The 19,535-nt window shown below is 37.7% G+C and overlaps 1 long non-coding RNA gene across 1 annotated transcript; it reads right to left on the bottom strand.

The window, feature by feature from the left end:
- Positions 1–819: 819 nt before the first annotated feature.
- LOC103468791 (uncharacterized) lies at positions 820–17,797 on the bottom strand. Its single transcript, XR_001776854.1, has 3 exons — positions 17,755–17,797; positions 17,501–17,606; positions 820–1,036 (listed from the first exon to the last, which is right to left on the bottom strand). It is a non-coding gene; the product is annotated as an uncharacterized LOC103468791 (long non-coding RNA).
- Between the last annotated feature and the right edge of the window lie 1,738 nt (positions 17,798–19,535).

The raw sequence follows: 19,535 nt of genomic DNA, 5'->3' as shown, positions 1-19,535 counted from the left end.
TCTTTTTTTTGTGGTCATTTTAAGTGATTATCATTATTATATTTATACCCGTGTTGTGGTTAAAAAAGGTGATAAAATGTATTCATAACCCAGTTTTGCAGTTGTCTGGACTCCATCTGTTACACCCTAATTAATCCTGAACTCTGTCCACTGTTTAGTTTTTTTCACATTTCAAGTTGCACCTAATGTTGCCTCAAACTAATGCTACACATTTTTGGGCAGAAAGGGAATGCAAATTTCTGACACAATCTGATATTCATTTGGCTCAGGCACTGAGAAAAAAAAACGACTCATTGCTGCAGCTAATTTTCATGGATAAAAATCCTGCAGAAGGAGCTTGGAGGATATTATGGAGGATGGATATCAGCAGGCACATCTTTGGGTGTAATGGCTGTTCATGTGGCATATTTGGCCTTTAAGTGTTTTACTCCCAAGTTAAGCTAACCAGTAAAAAATACAAATAATAGTTTATTTTCAAGCTCTAATTTGTCTCTGTCAGTTTTGTGCATCTGAATCAAACTACTGTGGTGTTTTTTCTGACTTTCTTCCCAGTTCCCTCTCCTGAAGCAGCTTCCTGCCTGGTTGTTTGTGATGAATGTAAGAGAGGGTGATTACAAACTCTGATGAAATGTGGTTTACCATTGGTCTGTATAATGGTTCCAAAATATGAAGAGCAAACAGAAGCATTTTCTGACAAAAAAAAACACCCTGGCAAAGCCATTATATGAACTGAAAGTAACTTTTTTTTTTTCATTAAAAGTGAATTGTTTACATTATTTAATAACAGGAGGAATAATGAGAAGAAAATGTGGCTCAAACCCCCTCTACTCAAAAGGTAAATGTATGTATTAGGGAGAAAGGTCAATATTTTCTCCCTCAGGCCTGGGAACTGAGCCTGCAGTGTCCTGATGTGGACAAACTGATTATGTGTGATTGAGCCATAAAGCCAGTGAGTTATTTTCCACCTTCATGTCTCCGACAGGCCGTTGTGGCTCTCATGCTGTCATCGCCTCCCAGGATCTTCATCGTGGCACAGCTGCAGAGACACAGCGTATAGTGAATGAATATTAAACATCCAGTGTGAGTGTGTAAGAGTGACATGTGCTTTTCGTTCTGCTCGGTGTGGAAACAGCGATCACGTTTCATATCCGGGGAAGGGATTGTGTTATTGGTTTGAGTTTGTTTCCCATCAGCAAAATGAGCGAAGACAGAGAGCTGAGGTACAAAATCCTTTCAAAACAGGCTTTCATTTTACAGTTCAGTGACTAGAAACTCGGTGCTGAAATATAAGAAACTGTCAGATATCACATTATTAACATAAACACAAAGACTTCTCTGTCAGAGTTAGAGTTTTATGTGTTCCGCTCTTTTCTTGTCATTCTTTCTGTCTCAAATTTTAGCTTTAAAATGTCTAAAAATAAATACATTTTCACAGTTCAAGGTCAATATTCAAAACTTTTCACACCCTGTAAAACCTCACACAGCAAAACCTGTGTGTGTTTGTGCACAGATTTGCAACATGCTTCCAGAAGAAATTACTTTCACTATTTTTAATCTTACCTACACTGAAACACTGTTGTAAAAAGAAATCATGAGTTGATAAATGGTTACATTTCTAGTATAAATGTGCTATATGGAAGAGTTTCATATTTATAGTGTCAAAGAAGTATTGCTCAAGAACACAGACAGTTTTAAAATATTTAAGGATACTCTGTTATTCTCATGCAGGACATAATGACTTGATCATTTCACTTATCAAGCTTGATACAATAAAATTTTGATAGTAACTTGTGTGACGGTGTACGATTACATATTTTGTTACCATAGCAAAATTGTGTGACAAAGATGCAATAGATAGATCCTCCAAGCAAGCAATGAAAAACAGGGAGAAAAAGATAATAAATAATAAAATTAATTAATCTTCTGAGGCAGCAGTCAACCTTTGTAGGGCATTTTTGACAGTGCTGAATATTTTAGCTGGTTGTCTGTAGTTGTGTGAGAGTTAAACTGACAGTAGGTGAGCCTGTCACACTGAACGACCTCTGCTTCAAGCATGCGATCAAACTTATTTCTTATAATTTTCCTTAAATAAAAGCTTTCGTGCAATATTAAATGAATAAGTTGTTCCTTTGTTGTACCAGATAGACTTGCCATCTCAACCACAGACTGAAGTAAGCAAGACCGAGGTGTTACGACTGACGGCGTAAAGTTGATTTTAAATGATGAGTCGGCAGGTGCCCGTCCCTGATTGGTTCCAAGAAGACGACGGAGATGTCCCATTGGCTGCTTTTCGGAGGTGACGGACATAAAAGCTGCTGACGCGGACTTCCTGTGTTCCATCCTTGACTCTCTCCACCGGCCACACCCTTTCCTTTGTTTATCTGTGTTAAGAGTTCTGGAGTGAGCTGCCGTTTATGTTTCCTCAGTTTTCTCATGTTTTTCTTAGGTTAGGAAGGTAAGTTTTTGTACTTTGGTTTATTTATTTTCGATTAGGTAAGCTTCTGTTGCTATTTAGATAGTTTCCTTTTGTTTGTTGTTTTCGGCGATAGCTCACTCTGAAGCCAAGTACTCCATTTGTAACACCTTGATCAAAAATATATATTTTTAAAAATAAATAATTATCAACTGTTCAATTTTGTGAGTGTCGGATGTTGAGATCGGAGGAGAATGGATCCTTCATGTCGGGTGTGCGTGTTTGTGTGCGTGTTTCGGCTCGACACCGACTTTACCGTAGAACTGCGTCCCGTATCCTGACGGCTCCTCCCTCACTCACTGCTGGTGTGATACTTTTGCAGCCAACTGCTTGTTTTATTGATGGTTAATTTAAAAGATACATTTTGAAACTACATATACCGTATAAAAGACAAATTTTCCCCCCGGTCTTTCTGCTTTTTACAATAGTTTGCTTGAATTCAAGCCCATTCTTCCTTACAGAACTGGGTCATCTAAGTCAGATTTGTAAGTTTCCATGCTCAAACTAATCTTTCCGGCTCTGCATACATTTTTTTTCTTGGATTGAAACCAGGGCTTTGTGATGGTCACAACAAAACCTTAACTTTGTTGTCCTTAAGCCTCTTTGTAATTTGGAGGTATAACTCTGGGTATTGTCAGTAGAAAAGCCTTTTTGTGTCCAAACATTGTTTTTTTCCCGGTTCATGTCTTAATCTGCTGTTTCAGTATTTTCCTGTAATTTCTTTTTATCATGAATTTATTTAATTCATGATTACCACCTTCCTCAAAACAACATAACAAAATGCTGCCACCTCTGTCCTTCACAGTAAAAAGTTTCCCTCGTTTCTCCTAATGTAACCGTGGCGATTGTGGCCAAACTCTTCAATTATAGTTTCATCAGACCGCAGGTCTGTTTTCCAAAAAAATCTGTTTTTTGGGGGGGGGGTTTCCAGAGTGCATTTGCAAATTGTAATTTGGTTTTTGGAGTTAAAGTAAATGCTTGGAGATTTGCTTCATAATTTGATCACGTTCAGACATTTTGTTTGTATTATGCAAAATCAACTTTTCTCAGCTCTCTATGTCAAAATGTCATTCTCTCAAACACATGCATAGAGTTGTGCTTTGATTCATTCCCGCATCTTTGAGAAATCCTTGAATCAGAAACCCTGGTAATGCATAACCTCTTACACTTTAATAAACTTAGTCAAAGCTTAGATAAACTTGTGTTGTTTGTGAAAGTGCTCTATAAAACTCTTAGTTAAGCTGAAGATTCGATTAGGCAGACATTTTGTGAGATACTTGTTGGCAAAATGAGTTTCTAGGCATTTAAGCCATTCACACATCACACACAAAAAATATTTTCTGTGCAATAGCAGTGTAACTGAAGAACTGTAAATGCATTCACATGACTCATTTTTTGGATAGTTTGTGTATTTATTCCATATTCATCAGGTTTCAAGGCTTTCATTCTGCTCTGCTAAATTAGCATCAATTATCCTCATCCTCACAAGGCAGAAGAGTGAAGCATGATCACCATCATTTGTTTGGTTAATGCCTTCACGTCATCGGCGCAGGCATCGGTTGCAAGAACTCATTTGCTGTGTTTGAGAGGTCCTCTTATCATGTCCCTAAAGCAACGCAGAGTTCCCTGAGTACACACAGTCTGGGTCAAAGCCAATTTACCAAAGCCACAACATCCCCGTGTAATACGAAGAAGACTCGGTGGACTCGCACAAAACAGAAAGATGCCCCTCGCCAGGGCCTAATAGTCTATCAACACCCTGGTGCTGTCTGATGACAAGCGTGACAAATTAAATCAACATAATGTGGGATCAGATTGTAGCAGTAAAACATAGAATAGGCTGAGCAAATTCAATCTCTGACGTGCGGTGTTTTATAGCGGAAGCACTAAGGCAGAGTGACTGACATGGCTCTGGCTAAATTCATGGATCGGGAGTCAGATAACCGAACATTTCTCAGATTAAAAGTAGAGTTGTGTATAAGAATAGTCGCATGCGATTAGATGACTGACAGAACTCGTATTGCAGGTATGTGTGCAGAGTAGTGGATTATTTCTATACAGCAAATTAACTGCAAGACCTCCTGATGTTTGGCAATGATCCACAGATTTTAACCACTTAGACTTAGGGCAACTAAAAAAAGTTAAATAATAAATGGAAAACAACCAGATTTATTATTTTTAGCTCAGATAACCAACTACTGAAATTGCACATGATGTCCAATACAAACACAGCTTCTGAAATATCCAGATATGTCTTTTTGTTTGTACTTATGTGCCTGGTAAATGTAGCTGATACAAACTAGTAATACAGTAGTATGCAATACAGTAACATGGAAACATTGCTGTCATGTTCGGTTGGTTTGAGATAGAGATTGGGGATCATGAATTCATTTTTAATTGATGACAAATCTGACGGGCCACGAAACAACTGCGACGACAGGACCAGTCTTAAATGAAGCCTTTCTTGGGCTCAACTCCTCCGTCTCGCAGGAGTTCACCATTAATAGTTTGCCACCTGGTGGTGAGTTGGTTTTTCTCTTCCTGAGAAACTGCCAGGGACATTAACATCCCATGGGTCATGTTCACAGCCGCCACTGCAGATGCAGTTTACAGGAGCTAAAGAGTTGTTGAGACAGGTCATTTTGGCTGCAAGGAAGTGATTATGTAAAAATAAATGTATTTATATATTCTTCCTCTTTATGATTTTATTTTATTGCAAGAAACACTTTGTTCTGGAACACAAATCATTTTTCTGGGAATAATAATGAATGACTCCAAGAGAGCTTGGAGTCATTTTTAGAAATTAAGATTTAAATGCTTTTGAAATAACCTCAAAACCTCAGGCATTAACTGAAAGGCAATTTCTATCTACTGCAATTGTTTTCATATTGCTATAATTTAACAGACGATATATTACAACTATGATTTGCATCATTTTGAAGATTGGTTAACTATTATACTAGCTGATAATCCATTGGTAATTGGTGTTATTTTCTTTTTTTAGCATGATTCACTTTGATACATGAGCTAAATTAGCAGCAAAGGTCATGGATTTGTAAAATAAATTAAATGCTAGCCAAATCCATGTTAATGTGGTGATTTGATACTGTGGTAGGGATGGGTAATGTGCCTCAGAGCACTAACAGTGGATGTGTTTTAGTGAGAGGAAATCAATTCTGACAAGCTGCAGAACCAGAATGTTTATTTGTATCAGCCTGAGGAGCTTTATGAAGCTAACTCTTTTTTTTTGTCTTTTTTTTTTTTGACAGATGGATCTGTGCTGCTAAGTGGAAATAAAACTGGCATTCAGAAAACACCTGAAGCACATGCTTTGAAAAATTAAAAAGACAACAGTAGAAATGTGTGTGGACAGGTAGAAAAATCCCAAATGCTGCTGCTGAATCATAGAAAAAGTTGAAAAGTTCAACCTGATGATGAAGATTCTTGTGATTGTAATGGCGTCGCTCCCTGATGTTTCTACACAGCTCTGTCCACAACTTTCTTTCTGTCATTTCCTCTAAGTAAATGTAACAACATTGGTCCATTTCCAAAGGACCCTTCAAAATCTGACCCATCTGATTTTAGAAACCTTAAAGCATCTCTTTCACCATGGTCTCTGGCCAGAACAGCGAGAATGAGCTAATCAGGTCCACGGTCATGACTAACTATGCTGCCAAGCTGTTGCTGCCTGTTATATTTCAAACATTCTCCGTTTGCGTTTTCTGCCCTCCCAGGCATGGGCTGTTCAACAACAAACAGATGAACATATAAACCTGTTTCCATTTCATCTCATTTCTAAAACTCCAACAGAAGAGCCATACTGGCACAACTGTGCATGAGGTGTTGATTGAAAAGAGCAACATTTTAAGCAGAAACATTGTTCCCATGTGAATAGTTTGCAAAAAATCAAATGGCGCCAACAAACCTCCTCCTGCTCAGAAAAAACGGATGGCATTCAAAGCAAAGTGAGATCAAACTAGGGAAGAGACGACATGTCTGATATTGAAGGAAACGTCTTGCCGACAGTTTTCACATTCAAATAAAGGGAAAATGTGGAAACTCACAAACTAAAAAACTAATATTTCAAATAAATATAACTTCTTTTTACCTAGGTAATTATCTAAGGACTTTACAATATGTGGCAAAAATATTCACAACCTTTGATCCTGTTGAATTACCATCACAAACTCGAGTGGGTTTATTGGGATTTCAACATACAATGTAATGTTACATGCAAGGAAGAATGACACATTTTTACAACAAAAATTTTAAAAAATCTGCAGCATTTGTAAGCATAGCACCATATTAATGCTTGGATCAGAGCAGGTCCACCAAAATGGACAGGTGAAAGTCTAGACTTAAATCAAATAGTGAATCTGTGGCAAAAATTGTTCAAAGACACTTTGACTCAGTTTGAACAGTTGAAAAAATAAAGAATGAGCAAAATCTCACAAAAATGTGGACACGTGTTTCCTCAAGCAAAGGCTGCAGGCGTTAAGCCAYATGGCCAGCGAAAAGCTTTCAGAAGAGCATAAAGATTATAAAGTCAGTATTGTCCAAACATAAGTAGGATTTTTAATTCATGTTAAAAAGGAACTTTCTTTTGCCTTAGTAATAGAAAGTTAGTTTATGAAATTTTAGGGTCAACTGTCAAACAATATGACTGCAGAGTTGCACAGAAGGTCCCGGGTTCAAATCCCATCCTGGAGTCTTTCGGCATGGAAATGCCGTGTTCTCCCTGTGCTACTTCCTAGTATTTTTGGCTTCCTTGCATTGTCTAAAAACATGACTGACATTTGATCCCTCGAAATTGAATTCATTGACGAGTGTGTGTGATGGACTAGGAATTCGTCCAGGGTGCAGAGCACTTCAAGATAAACAAAAATCACCTCGAGGTTTATCAGATTTCATAAAGGTAAAATATCCGATGTTTCAACATACCTTGGTGTGAGTTACATACAGCTCAGTGATTACGGTGTGTGGCAAACCTCATGTTGGGTTTAGGATGCCAAACAGATGCCACTGTTTATCAGTGGTTTCTCTGAGAAATTGCAGAAGCCAAAAAAAAAAAATCTACACAAGATTTATTAGGAAATAAATTCAAACCTTCAGGCACTGCTGCTTTAATAATACCACTCAGAGGTGGTTTTTGAAACTGAATCCAGGCCCATTCATAGCAATTTGTTGAAGAAATATAAAGAAAAGCTGAAATATCCTGATAGAAATCGGTTAGTTACATTATCTTACGATTATAGCTWTTTWTTTTTTTTCATAAAATACTTCAAGATTTCAGAGGAGACTCTATAGGACATATAAGCGAGCAAAATKTMAAMATTTATTTAATAAAATAACTATACTTTTTACAATTATCACAATAAATTTCAATGATATACAATTTGAAATACCTTTATGTTTTAAGGTAAAACACTGAGCAATTTACTGGTTGTGCTTTTAAGTCAAYATAAAAGMATMAACTGGTTCATAGTTTGGAAATAAGACACTATGTGAGGGAAAGGAACCCATTAACCTATTTTATACTGACATGTGGAGGGACAGACTGGTAACTGTGTGAGGAGTTAATGGGATTACATCATTAAAAGCTCAGTATTAGATATGGAAGGACAAATCATTATGAGATAACGCCCCAGTCTGAGCAAGAACAGCCCGAAATGGCTCCAATAGATTTCCCTGACCTCTGAAATCAATAAGACTTTGGACCAGAAGCAGACAGCTTGACATCGGTGTGACCTTCCTAATTGAACTCTCTGACCAGACTGTGACCTCCTTCTTCCTGCACAGTTTGCCCGAAGGACCAAATGTGACTTCCTRCTCWGTGTTTCATGACCAAAGCGATGAGCTCAATAAGAAGTTAGCATGTCTTTTTCGCCTGGCCTCGTTGCACCTGGTTAACGCTCTCCACCTCCAACCCTTTGGCTTCATGGTGATCCGTCTGCTGCCGCTGCTTTCTTCAGGAGGAGAATCGGCTCCAGTGAACAGAAGCTGCCAGGAGATTAAAGCCGCCTACCGAAGCCTCTCTGCATTCATTAACTCAACAGACCAGCAACAAACAGAATACAGATGCAGTACACGACAATGAACCCCCTGGGTGGGAGATGCAAACAGGCAAACTGACAAGTGAATGATTACCTTTTGGATTGYGTCTATCTGTCAGTACAAAACGGAGCTTGTTTGTGCACAAGTCATAAATTTAATCTGCCTTGAATTCATTCTCGTTCATTAATTCTCAGCGCATGTACTCCGTCTCACGACTGCACTAAATCCTTTCTGGCAGTTTCTCCACCTGCACAGAAGAGTGCTGCAGGCGGCTGAAGCCTAGCTGCAATACTTTACAGGTCACTTGTTTTGCTTCAGTTCAAACATGATCTATTTACTGCTCTCCCGGGTGTCATTCATACATGAGGTAACCCAGAGAGGACACCAGGAAGACCTGCATTCCAGGATTTAGTAAAAAAAAAAAAAAAATTAAAAGATACATTTTCTCCTGAGTAAACGGTCAACAATATCAGATTGGCACAATCAAACAAGCAAACTGCATCATTTCATGCAATCATGCGTTTTCCATTTCCTATTCCAAATATGATTATCTACTCAGAAAACCAATCCAATTAACCTTTACATGCAGAGCATAAGTTTCCTGTGTCCTTGCTTTTGATGCATGCACAGCTTCAAATGTTTTACTCAGCAAGGAGATATGTGAGGTTCCCAGCTATCCATCTGAGAAAAAAAAAAACAATTAACTCCAGATACATTTATTCCAATCTTGTCTGCAAACCAAGGACTGTTGGGAAGCTGATTATAAAGTAAATCACRAAGCCACATCCAAAGACTCCACTCTGTCAGTGCTCAGCATCTCTGAGGCCGACATCCTACRATGGCTTGGAGCCAACTGATACGAATACATCAGGAATTAATAACATGCACAACTGATTTACTTCAGATCCCACCTGCGTTGGGCGTCGGACATAATGATTTTATCATCTTCCATGCAACGTATCTCTTAAGACCAACCATGTGAATGTGTGTTGGCACAGATACCTTAGTGAACATGAGCCTCTTTTTACTGGTGTGATCTGTTGCAGTGATATTAAACATTCTGTTGCAATGCCTTTTAAAAACTTTTATAACTCCATCAAACATAATCAAAACTGYGCCATTCAGGCCTTCACCTGAAAATAGGCAGAGCAGGAGGCAGCTGAAAATCTACCAAGATACCACGAGAGGTCAAGAGGCCAAATTAAAGTCAATAGTACACCGAAACATGACTGTGGCAGCTTCATGCTGTGACACAGCTTTTGTTTTGAATGAACAGAGAAGCCAATCTGATCTGAAGAAAAAGTAGCTGGAGCTAAATAGAGAAAAACACTGAAAGAAATGTTACCTGAGGYTGCAAATACCATAAAACTTGGGCTTCGCCAACATATCTCGAGCCATTATCCGATTTCSGATTTTGGTTTAATAAACAAAAAAACGTGTATTTTCGTTTTTCCATTTTTCATTTCAAATGAAAAAAACGAACTGCCTGAAAATACACGGACCYATCTCACAAAGCTTGAGCTACTTTGCAAAAGAGAATGAATAATTATTCATTCTCCATACCTAAAAAACKAAGGTCTTTTTAGACCAGATACAAATACCTTATCTGGGTGCTTCAACTTTTACCCTCTGTGTATGTGTTCCTGCAAAGAAGAGCTTAAACACAAATTAAAATATGGTTTCGTCAGACACAGATTGGTGCAGATTGTGGATTAATTAAAGATGACAGGATCTTTTCAAGTGATGGATTTGGGAATCTGAAGCAGCTGTGATACTTTTACAACAGTACATRGGCTCAGCACATTTCTTGTTAATTAAAAGCCCCTTTAATAGAGCAACATCTGTCTCACTCCTTGTGTTGTTCTCATGGAGGCTGAGATGCAGAGATACTGGCGAGAAGTAAACCTAGTATTTAAGAAGCAGACAGAAACAATATTTGGTGGAGGGAAAAAAATGTGCAGTGTCTGCTGAGTGGGTTTAGTGGTTTCTGCCCTTTGAGAAAGAAGGACATCAAGTCTGTGCTTACGCAGGGACCTCGTTAATTACGCCATCCATCCTCAACAAGCACCTACTTATTTACTTGGCACAGGTCTTGCACTGCCAGTGAGGAGTTGTGACGGCTTTAAACAGGACTGGTTATCCTCATGGACAAGAACACTCTGGCACCTTGGCAATAAACCAACAAAGACCACTAACAGTAGGCTCACAGTCATTTCTTACTATTTTACAGTGTGAACCGGAAGGGTGGTTTTAATTCAAGCTTAAAAGCTCAAWATTTGTCCACTGAAACTTTATACACAACAATTCTAAAGAGTGATTTGTTTCTGAATTGTTGATGTAWTTTTTTTTTKKTTTKKTTTTTTYYKGKKAAMMAMMRKKSMARGSYTTKGSCYTTYYRKWAMMRKWWWWWRKTKKTTTKRWTTYMWTKKYCYWAARSMAMYYMARRMCYTTWRRAMYWWKKTYTTTTKTACTTATTGCCTTTGCACACAGTMATCYATTACATGCTTGCCTGAATAAAAAGCATCTCTGAAGAGCCAAAGGGCTTAGAAACTACACTTTTATTTCCAGGCAGGTGACATCCTGGTATTTTTGCTTTGCACCACAGTGATATCAAATCCTGCAGGGAACTAGAAMATKTCCAAAATGTGTTTTGTTTGTGATTTGACAAAAACAGTGTTGCATTCATTAAAAAAAAACACTATCCTGAGATTGTGAAGTAAGGAGAAACCTAGAAGTATCCAGTATATTAGTCACTGCAGTATAAGCAACTAAAAAAGTGACCTAACAAGTAAATAAACTCACAATTTTATCCATTGAAGAATTAAAACAAAGTTTAGAAAAGCACATTGGTTTTCTTGTGGATAAATATGGAAAAATATTTAACTTTGGCACTTTGCAGTAAAAGTAAAAGTTTTTTCATGAATTTGGCCACATCATAATTTTTGACTTCCTTTGAGAAAGGACGGTGAGAAAATKTTTGTTTTTTTCTTTTCTTATTTTCTTTTCTTAAACTTTTTTTTTACTGACAGTCAGCATGGTCCTTTTTATATCTGCAATAAAATAAAAATGTATTTTTCCTCCTTACTACTGTGTAATTGTTAATCCCAGGGGAGTTGATGTCACCTTTAAGGAGGGTTAATGCTTTTTTTTTTTGCGCTGTAAAAAGCTCAGTTTCAGTTCTGCTTGCAGACTAAGTTATTGATCCTAATTCACAAATCTACTTAACCTGATTCACCTCTCCTTCAAACGAGTGTTAATACATTAGGAGAAAGATGCTTGTGAAAACTATAAGCCTATTTTATGATAGCCATTTTAYGCTAATGTTCACCTAAGAGGTGTAACATGATCACTTTGAGGCTGTTGTGCCTGAATAGCAACATGKTCAGCAGAGTTCACTGGACTGCTYCTGACTTTAGCTGTCATCATGGTTGACCCAGTTACGCCGGCTGCCTGTGTCCCTCCACTCCCTCCTCATGTTTAACACATCATGCATGCTTTAAACCAKGAACATTTCTCTGAATCAGGATTGGTCTCACATATTTTTGACAGCCTAAATATTTTAGTCCGTTTAAAAATGCACAAGTGTTCTTGCAGTTTCATTTGTGTTTTTTTTTTTTTTTTTTTTTTTACAAAATAATCGCTTCTTTCATTTGGGTTGAGGAAGGACGTTTCAGTGGAGAAAGGGAAGCATTTTAAAAATGGAGGGTAATGCTTTYCTCCTTGAATGAAATGAAAATATGAAGAAAATCAAACATCAAAAGTAAAACTTAATGTCTTGTGCTCTTAATAATGAAGCAACTACATAACAATCTTTAAGACAGACTTCACTTTGACAGGTATTGGGRTGTTTCAACAYTGTGRGATTTCACACTGCAACATGTCAACCAACTGAACTGATGTTAAGCGTTTCACCAAACGACTTCTGGGAGTCTTAGCTGTTTAACACGCTAAGTGCAACATTAAGACCCTGTGRGAACATTAACAGTTATGGCCTATCAGTGGGTATCATTAGCAATTATTACTGTTCAAACATTGTGATTCCTATTCTCTGCAAAACAATTAAATTTTAATGTAGCAGRAATGTGGAAGGACTGTTGTGAGGCATAATTGCAATAAAGGAAAATTGTTTGGGTTTGAGATCAATGAGGCTGTGATCACATGAGGGTGTTTGTTTTGRAGAACAGCAATGGTGAGTTTCCATGTGGATGCTTGTTTTTTTTACATGAACAGGATGGAAATAATGGGAACTGATGTGTCACTGTTTATTAATCTTCAGTGTTAACGATGAAACYGTTCTGAACAAAATGATATGGCATTTATTTAAGCTGAGTTTCTGCTTTAATGGTTGTTACTAACAGATGGTTAAGTATTCCCTTTTTACTCAGAAACGATACAACTCGTTTTTTAAATGCGTTTTTAAGGATGTTGGTTTTTTTAACGGGTATCATCTATGTTATTGCATGAGAGAGCATTTTAATTTTACACACAATATTATGTTTCATTAAGGAAAGAAGTGAGGTCAACAACTGACGGTGGATCAACTATAAAAAAAAACATCCAATTCTAGCCAATTAACTAATGTTGAAACTGTGTCATTGAATCAATGTTGATTTATTGTTGTTATCCATTGATTGAAATGCCAACATCGAATCCAGTGTGTTTCAGCACTGGTTCTCCCAGCCCTGCAAGCTTTGGGCATTTCCCTAATTTGGCACACATGATTTTAATTGATGTCTGATTGACACGCAGGTCAGTTTGCCTTGAGGACAAGGTTTGGGGAAGAACTCGTGATCTAAATGTTCAATCAATGTAAGCTGCTTTTCACACCCCTCTACACACATCCCTTTTCCCCCCACCACCCACCCCTCACCTGGGCCCATCTACCCCTCAATCTCCTCCCCTCCTCCTTGGGCTCCGGGTGAAACAATTCTAATTTTAGGTGAGGGTTTTAAATTTTCACATTTTAAAGATTTTTTTGGCTCTAGTGGCCTTTATTTGATAGTTAGTTGACAAGAAGGGGGGACATGCAGCGAGGGTTGCCAAGGCTGGGAATCGAACCTGCGATGGCTGTGTCAAGGGCTAAGGTCTCCCTCCATATGTGGGTTGTGCTTAACCAACCCCTGTGCCACCACAGCACACCCCATTTTAGGTGAGGGTTAATCACGTTTTAACTGAAACACTATGTGTTGACAACATTGAGTTGTGATTCTGCTCTGTACCCAGATTGCACATGATGGAAATTCAACATTGAATTAACATCTTTTGCCAACAGCAAAGCAGCTGTGTGTTTGGGACAGCTCACTCATGTAAATAGCAGGGGTGGACCACTCCAAGGTAGCACATCTACATTGTAGATGTGCTACATCTACAATGTAGCACATTGTAGATGTTTTTGTGTCAATATATCACAAACAGTCAGTAGGAATTCTTATGAACAAGTAAGAAAATGTACAGAAATGAATGATCACCCACTATCCCACTATTTAAAATGTGATAACCCCCACTCACTAATAAAATGCTCTGACCCAGAGCTCTGATGAGGAGGAGGGGAGGGGAAAGGGTGCGGCAAAACAGCTGACATTGAATCAACATTGATCAGACATTGGGATTTCATTCATTAGATTTCAACCACAAAACATTGATTCAATGACACAGTTTCAACATTGGTTACTTGATGGTTGTTTGATGGTTGATCAACCATCAGTTGTCGACCTCAACCAAAAACCAACCATTCTGACTATAATTCAACGTTGATTTACCATTGTGTGCAATCTGTGCAGTTTGTTGCAGCCCTCATCACCTTCTCATCTCCCCCTACTCCCTCCCAAGACTCCCCACACCCACTTGCTCCTCCCAGCCTTCCCCTCTTTACCCCCTCTCATCCCTTCTTCCCTCCCCCCATCCTTGAGCTCTGGGTCAGAACATTATATTACTAAGTGGGGGTTAATCATGTTTCAAATTACGCACTACATGTTAAGAACATTGGGTTGTGATTCCTTTATGTACATTTTCTTACTTGTCTGTATATATTACTACTGACTACTGAATATTACTACTTAAATTCAACACATTGATTGAATTTAATCAATGTGTTGACACAAAAACATCTAGAAGTCTCTACTAGGAGTTGTACAGTCCGACTCCCCCTTTTTACACTAGTGGTTTGTCCCAACAAAACAGCCATTTTGCTGCTGGCTTGTTTGCAACCAGCTTCTGAATTGAATTCTCCTCTGAGCAGTTTTATGGTAAGTTTTTCAATATTACTTTGATCTTAAATGTGTTTATTAAAAAACAAGGGCATTGTTTTGTGCCCATAGTAATCCTGGTTATTTTGGGGCAAAACAGATATTTTTAATAATTGAGGTCATGTCTCATTTTGTATTATTTTCTTCCTGCCCACCGCTCCAGGTCTAAGTATGAAATCCTGTGAGATTTTGTGGGATTTGAGATTTTAAAATAGGGCGGGGCCTATTGTTTGGTCTGCTCCAGGTGGGCTTTAAATTGTTGTGATAGTAATCACTTGTTTTCATTTTTCATTATGATGTGCTTAGGGACGTGCTTAGATGTGTCTCTGTTCCAGAACAACTGAGTTATATATTTGCATGACCATCTGCAGCCATCAAGAAGTGCAGAAGGTTGTTAATCATCCACAGATTAAATCCAGGTGAGGCAGAAGGGAAACACTTAAAACATGTAAGGCAGGTGAAACACTGAACTAAACCTGATGATGACTGATTCAGTCTGTTGATTCTTGGGTTGGTAACTGGTTAAAATGAACTGGTCTATTATTACTGGTGTGGGATCTTTATCAGCATATGGACATTTTTGAATGAATTTAATCAACTTATTTGGAAATATTTGTAGTTGATTGAAGATTAAACCAGCTATTTGATGGAAGTTTATTCTGTACAAATTATAAAATTTTTCCAACTACAGTATAAATCACCTTTTGCTCTATTTATCTGTCTCTGGTGTGTTAAATAAACCCTGATCCTCCCTGAGTTTTATCTTTAGGTTTTCTGATAAACAGCCTTTATTTTAAATATTGATTCCCTCATTTTAACATGAGTGCCGCATCATAAATCCTACACTAGACTGCAGCTTGATGGGTAAATGTAGTTGTACACGTAAACATTAAGATGAATATTAATGAACAATTAAGATAAAAATTAAGTTTGTGTACTTGGGGAACTATATGGTTTGTATTTGTTCTCAGACCTGTAACCAGTACACTGTTTAAACTTTCAATGTCTTTCAGAACTTTTCAAATGTTTATCATATTTCTAACCGGCACCTTCCTCACTTTTATTTTTGTGTTTTTCAGCCGTTGCTCTGTAGTTTGACCGAAAGCTGACTCTTGAGGACTGCAGTAAAACTGTCCAGAAGTGGCTTCATTACATGCCAGAATGAGAGGAAGACATCGCAAGGAATCAAAGTGATGCCAACCAGAGTCTAAGTGGGGTTACCACAACTAGTACCGTTTCCCTGGTTCATACAGTACAAAGCTTAACCTCATGGACTCTGTTCTTCTGTGGACAATAGACTGTTATTCTGACAGTCAAAAAGGAGTCAAATATGTTTAAAGATCTGCCCCTCTTTTCTTAAATAAAATGTTATATCAAACCCATGTTATCATTTTTAAACATTTGTACACAGTTTACCCATGATCTGCCAATATAGTGTTTAACACCAGTGAAGAAACTTTTAGTGGTATGTTATGATGCAGACCTATCAGACCTAAAGATTTACATAAATCCTTAGCTTTCATTCAATATGAAATCAACCCAAATCTGCATGTAGATCCACATTCAGATGAAGGTTGAATCAACGTTGATTCCTAACTAATTCAATGTAAAATCAACGGAAATGTGTGCAAATCCTCGTTCAAATGAAGGATGAATCAACATTGATTCCTAACTGATACAATGTAGAATATACACAAATATGCATGCAGATCCACGTTGAGTTGAAGGTTGAATCAACATTGACTCGTAACTGATTCAACGTAAAATCAACAGAAATATGAATGCAGATCCACAGTCAAATGAGTGTTGAATCAACATTGATTCAATGTAAAATTAACAGAAATATGTGTACAGAACCAAATTCAGATGAAGGTTGAATCAATGTTGATTCCTAACTGATTCAATGCAATATCAACACAAATATGCAAGTAAATTGACACAGAAATGATTTGAATCAACATTGATATAATGTCGGTTTTGGTTGAAACCCTAACGTTGATTCAACATACAAGTCAACGACCATTTTCAATGTTGTTTCAATGTCAGCGTTCAATGTTGATTCAATGTTTCTGGCTGACATTTTTTCAATGTTGTTTCAATCATTCTGTGCTATCTGGGTTGTTGTTTTGAAATAAAATTCCTAATTTCTTCCGACCTCGATTCCACCTGACACAAGAACGATTCACAGTCATGACATTTTGACTTGAAACTAGAACTCTTACAAGTGCCAGACAAAAAGTTACATTTTTAAAACACCCAGTTATCTTTGGAAGACAGATTTCAATAAGCCAGCCCTGGCACAGGAAATGGTGCAGTTCACACCTCACTGCAGAACAAGTGAAAATAGTTGGGCTTACAAGACGTGTGGATTGGAAAAGGTGGAGCGGGATAATGTACGGCAGCTGGTCAAACACAACGAGTGAGATGGGAGAGTTTAACGCAAACAGTTTCCATCGCAGTAAGGCCTAAAGATCTGCTCACATGAGCACTGAAACATGAACAAGTAGGGCTCTGTGTGTGTTTGTGTTTGTTTTTCTATCAGTGGCATCTGAATTCACACCAAATTATGGGAATTTCCATACACTTGAATGCAAAATTTGATAGTTGACACTTACATTAAGTGAGGGTCACAGTAAAATTTGAGTGTTACAATTTATGTAGAAAAAACCCTCAAACTAAATAAATATCCACACAGTTCACTTTGAATCTTCTTTAATTCTTTCCTTACCTTTTTTTGTCTCTGTTCTAATGATGGGTGTTGTTTTCATGGACTTTGATGATGTTATATAAAGAATGGTGAACAGCTTGTGCTGGCGGAGGTGCTGCATGGCCACCTGGTAAGTAGGCAGACTGGTTACTAATCTGAATGCTTGAAAAAGACATGGGATGTTGTGTGCTTAGAAAAGCGGATATGCATCACATCCTTTAGCTTTTGCTGCTAATGCTTAGACTTCTGTACCACAATGGAGGATTTACAGTTACCTGTATGCAGCATGTAGACTCTGTCGCTGTGCTTTTGTATTTGACCGTTTCCATAGTAACTTTTCGGATTTAAATAGTTAAGAGTTACCACCACTACCTGGTGGTGAGCTTGTTGCCGTAGGGATTCATTTAAGGCTGGTGAAGTGATGTTATTTCTGACCAAAGAGTCACTCTAGCTGTATGGATTTATCCCACAGCTAGATAGGATAAATCTAGCTGTAGGATAGATTTATCCTATCTTGTTTGGAAAACAATTTTCCAAACAATGTTTGGAAAATTGTTTTCCAAACATTTGGAAAACAATTTTCCAAATGTTTTTGGTCACTATGTTATGGTATAGTTGCTAATTTATAGGCGGTGCGGTTAGTCACCGCCTATAAATTGACACCAACACATTTAACTCCTCAGCAAGTGCAAGGGTAAATGTCTCTTGTATTCGGGTCTCACATGGTGAACTCAGCCTAATATCGCCCATGATCAGCTCTTAGTCACTTTGCATTATATCCAGAGCTGAATTTAGCACAATGAGACGCCCCGGGCCATTCTGCAGCCAGTCTGCACTGGATGCTGACAAAGAACGAAGATCAAGATGTGCGGAGTAAATCGCTGCACAATAGTTTTGTTTTTTTTTAATTGTATTTGTTTTAGAAAGCAATTAAAATAAATGTTACCCTGAAGTCTATTTTAAAATTTAACAGAAATAAACTATCATTTTAAAACTTTAGGCAATATCATCTGGAAGCATTGTAACAAATGTGTCTAGTTTGTCATGGCAGATTAACGAGTATGACTAGGAAAATGTATATAGTTTGCAGACAGTTTCATATTATTATTTAAAGCAGCATACACAAGACATTTATTGCAATTTATTTAAAGAAACTATACAGACATTGCAACTGGTGTGAAATACTTGCATAAAAATCGGAGACCTACATAATTTTGCGAAGTCAGACATTGTAAATTGGTATTCAACTGAAATATTAAAGAGCCAAAACACGTAAAAAATAAAGAACATGTGGCCTTTTCTTTTTATTTATTTTTTTACTGCAAGACAAGCTATTAAACCGTTCCAGTTTCACAAACTCCTTTTCATTATGTGAAAATCACCACTTTGGGGTTTAAGAAAAATTCTCAAGCTGTAGCTTCCTGGGTCTGCTTCCACGTGCATGCCCCACTGCCAGTCTCAGCATAACTCCAGCATTTTATTATGTAAGTTTTCACTTTGTTATCATTCAACACCATGCATGCTAACAGGCCTGGAGGGGGAAAGCAGAGGTGAGAGAGGTGCGGCTGTCGTGTAATTAATCTTTCAGCCGTGCTGCAGTTATTGTTGTGACTGACTGTGCTCAGGGCACATTAAAAACAACAGGGGCAGACTAAAGACAGCGATGAAAATAGCAACAGGGGAATGAGTGGAATGATTATTGGCAAGTAGATGGGCTTTTCCCTGCTGTTGCAAATGCTAATGGAATAATTAAAAGTATCTTTGATGGATGTGTTTAATTAATAGCAGTACATTTGTCTTATAGAAAAAGATTAAGTGATCTGTAATGTAGAGGGCAAAAAGAAAAAAAGAAATGCTTAAATTCAGTCCGTTTAACGCTCGCTGCAAATGGATGTAATGTTGCTGGAATAGGTGACTATTAAACGGTGTATTTACTGGTTTTCTTAAAGTGGCGTGGAAAATCAATGCCATTACAAAATCTGTGCGAAATAAAAAGAAAGCATCAGAATGCAGAGGCTTTGTGCTTGTCTACTGTTTACTAATTCCTATATATATA

This window comes from Poecilia reticulata, linkage group LG8 (assembly GCF_000633615.1).
Source record: "Poecilia reticulata strain Guanapo linkage group LG8, Guppy_female_1.0+MT, whole genome shotgun sequence".
Taxonomy (NCBI): Eukaryota; Metazoa; Chordata; class Actinopteri; order Cyprinodontiformes; family Poeciliidae; genus Poecilia; species Poecilia reticulata.
This window is presented reverse-complemented; position numbering and strand designations above follow the sequence as displayed.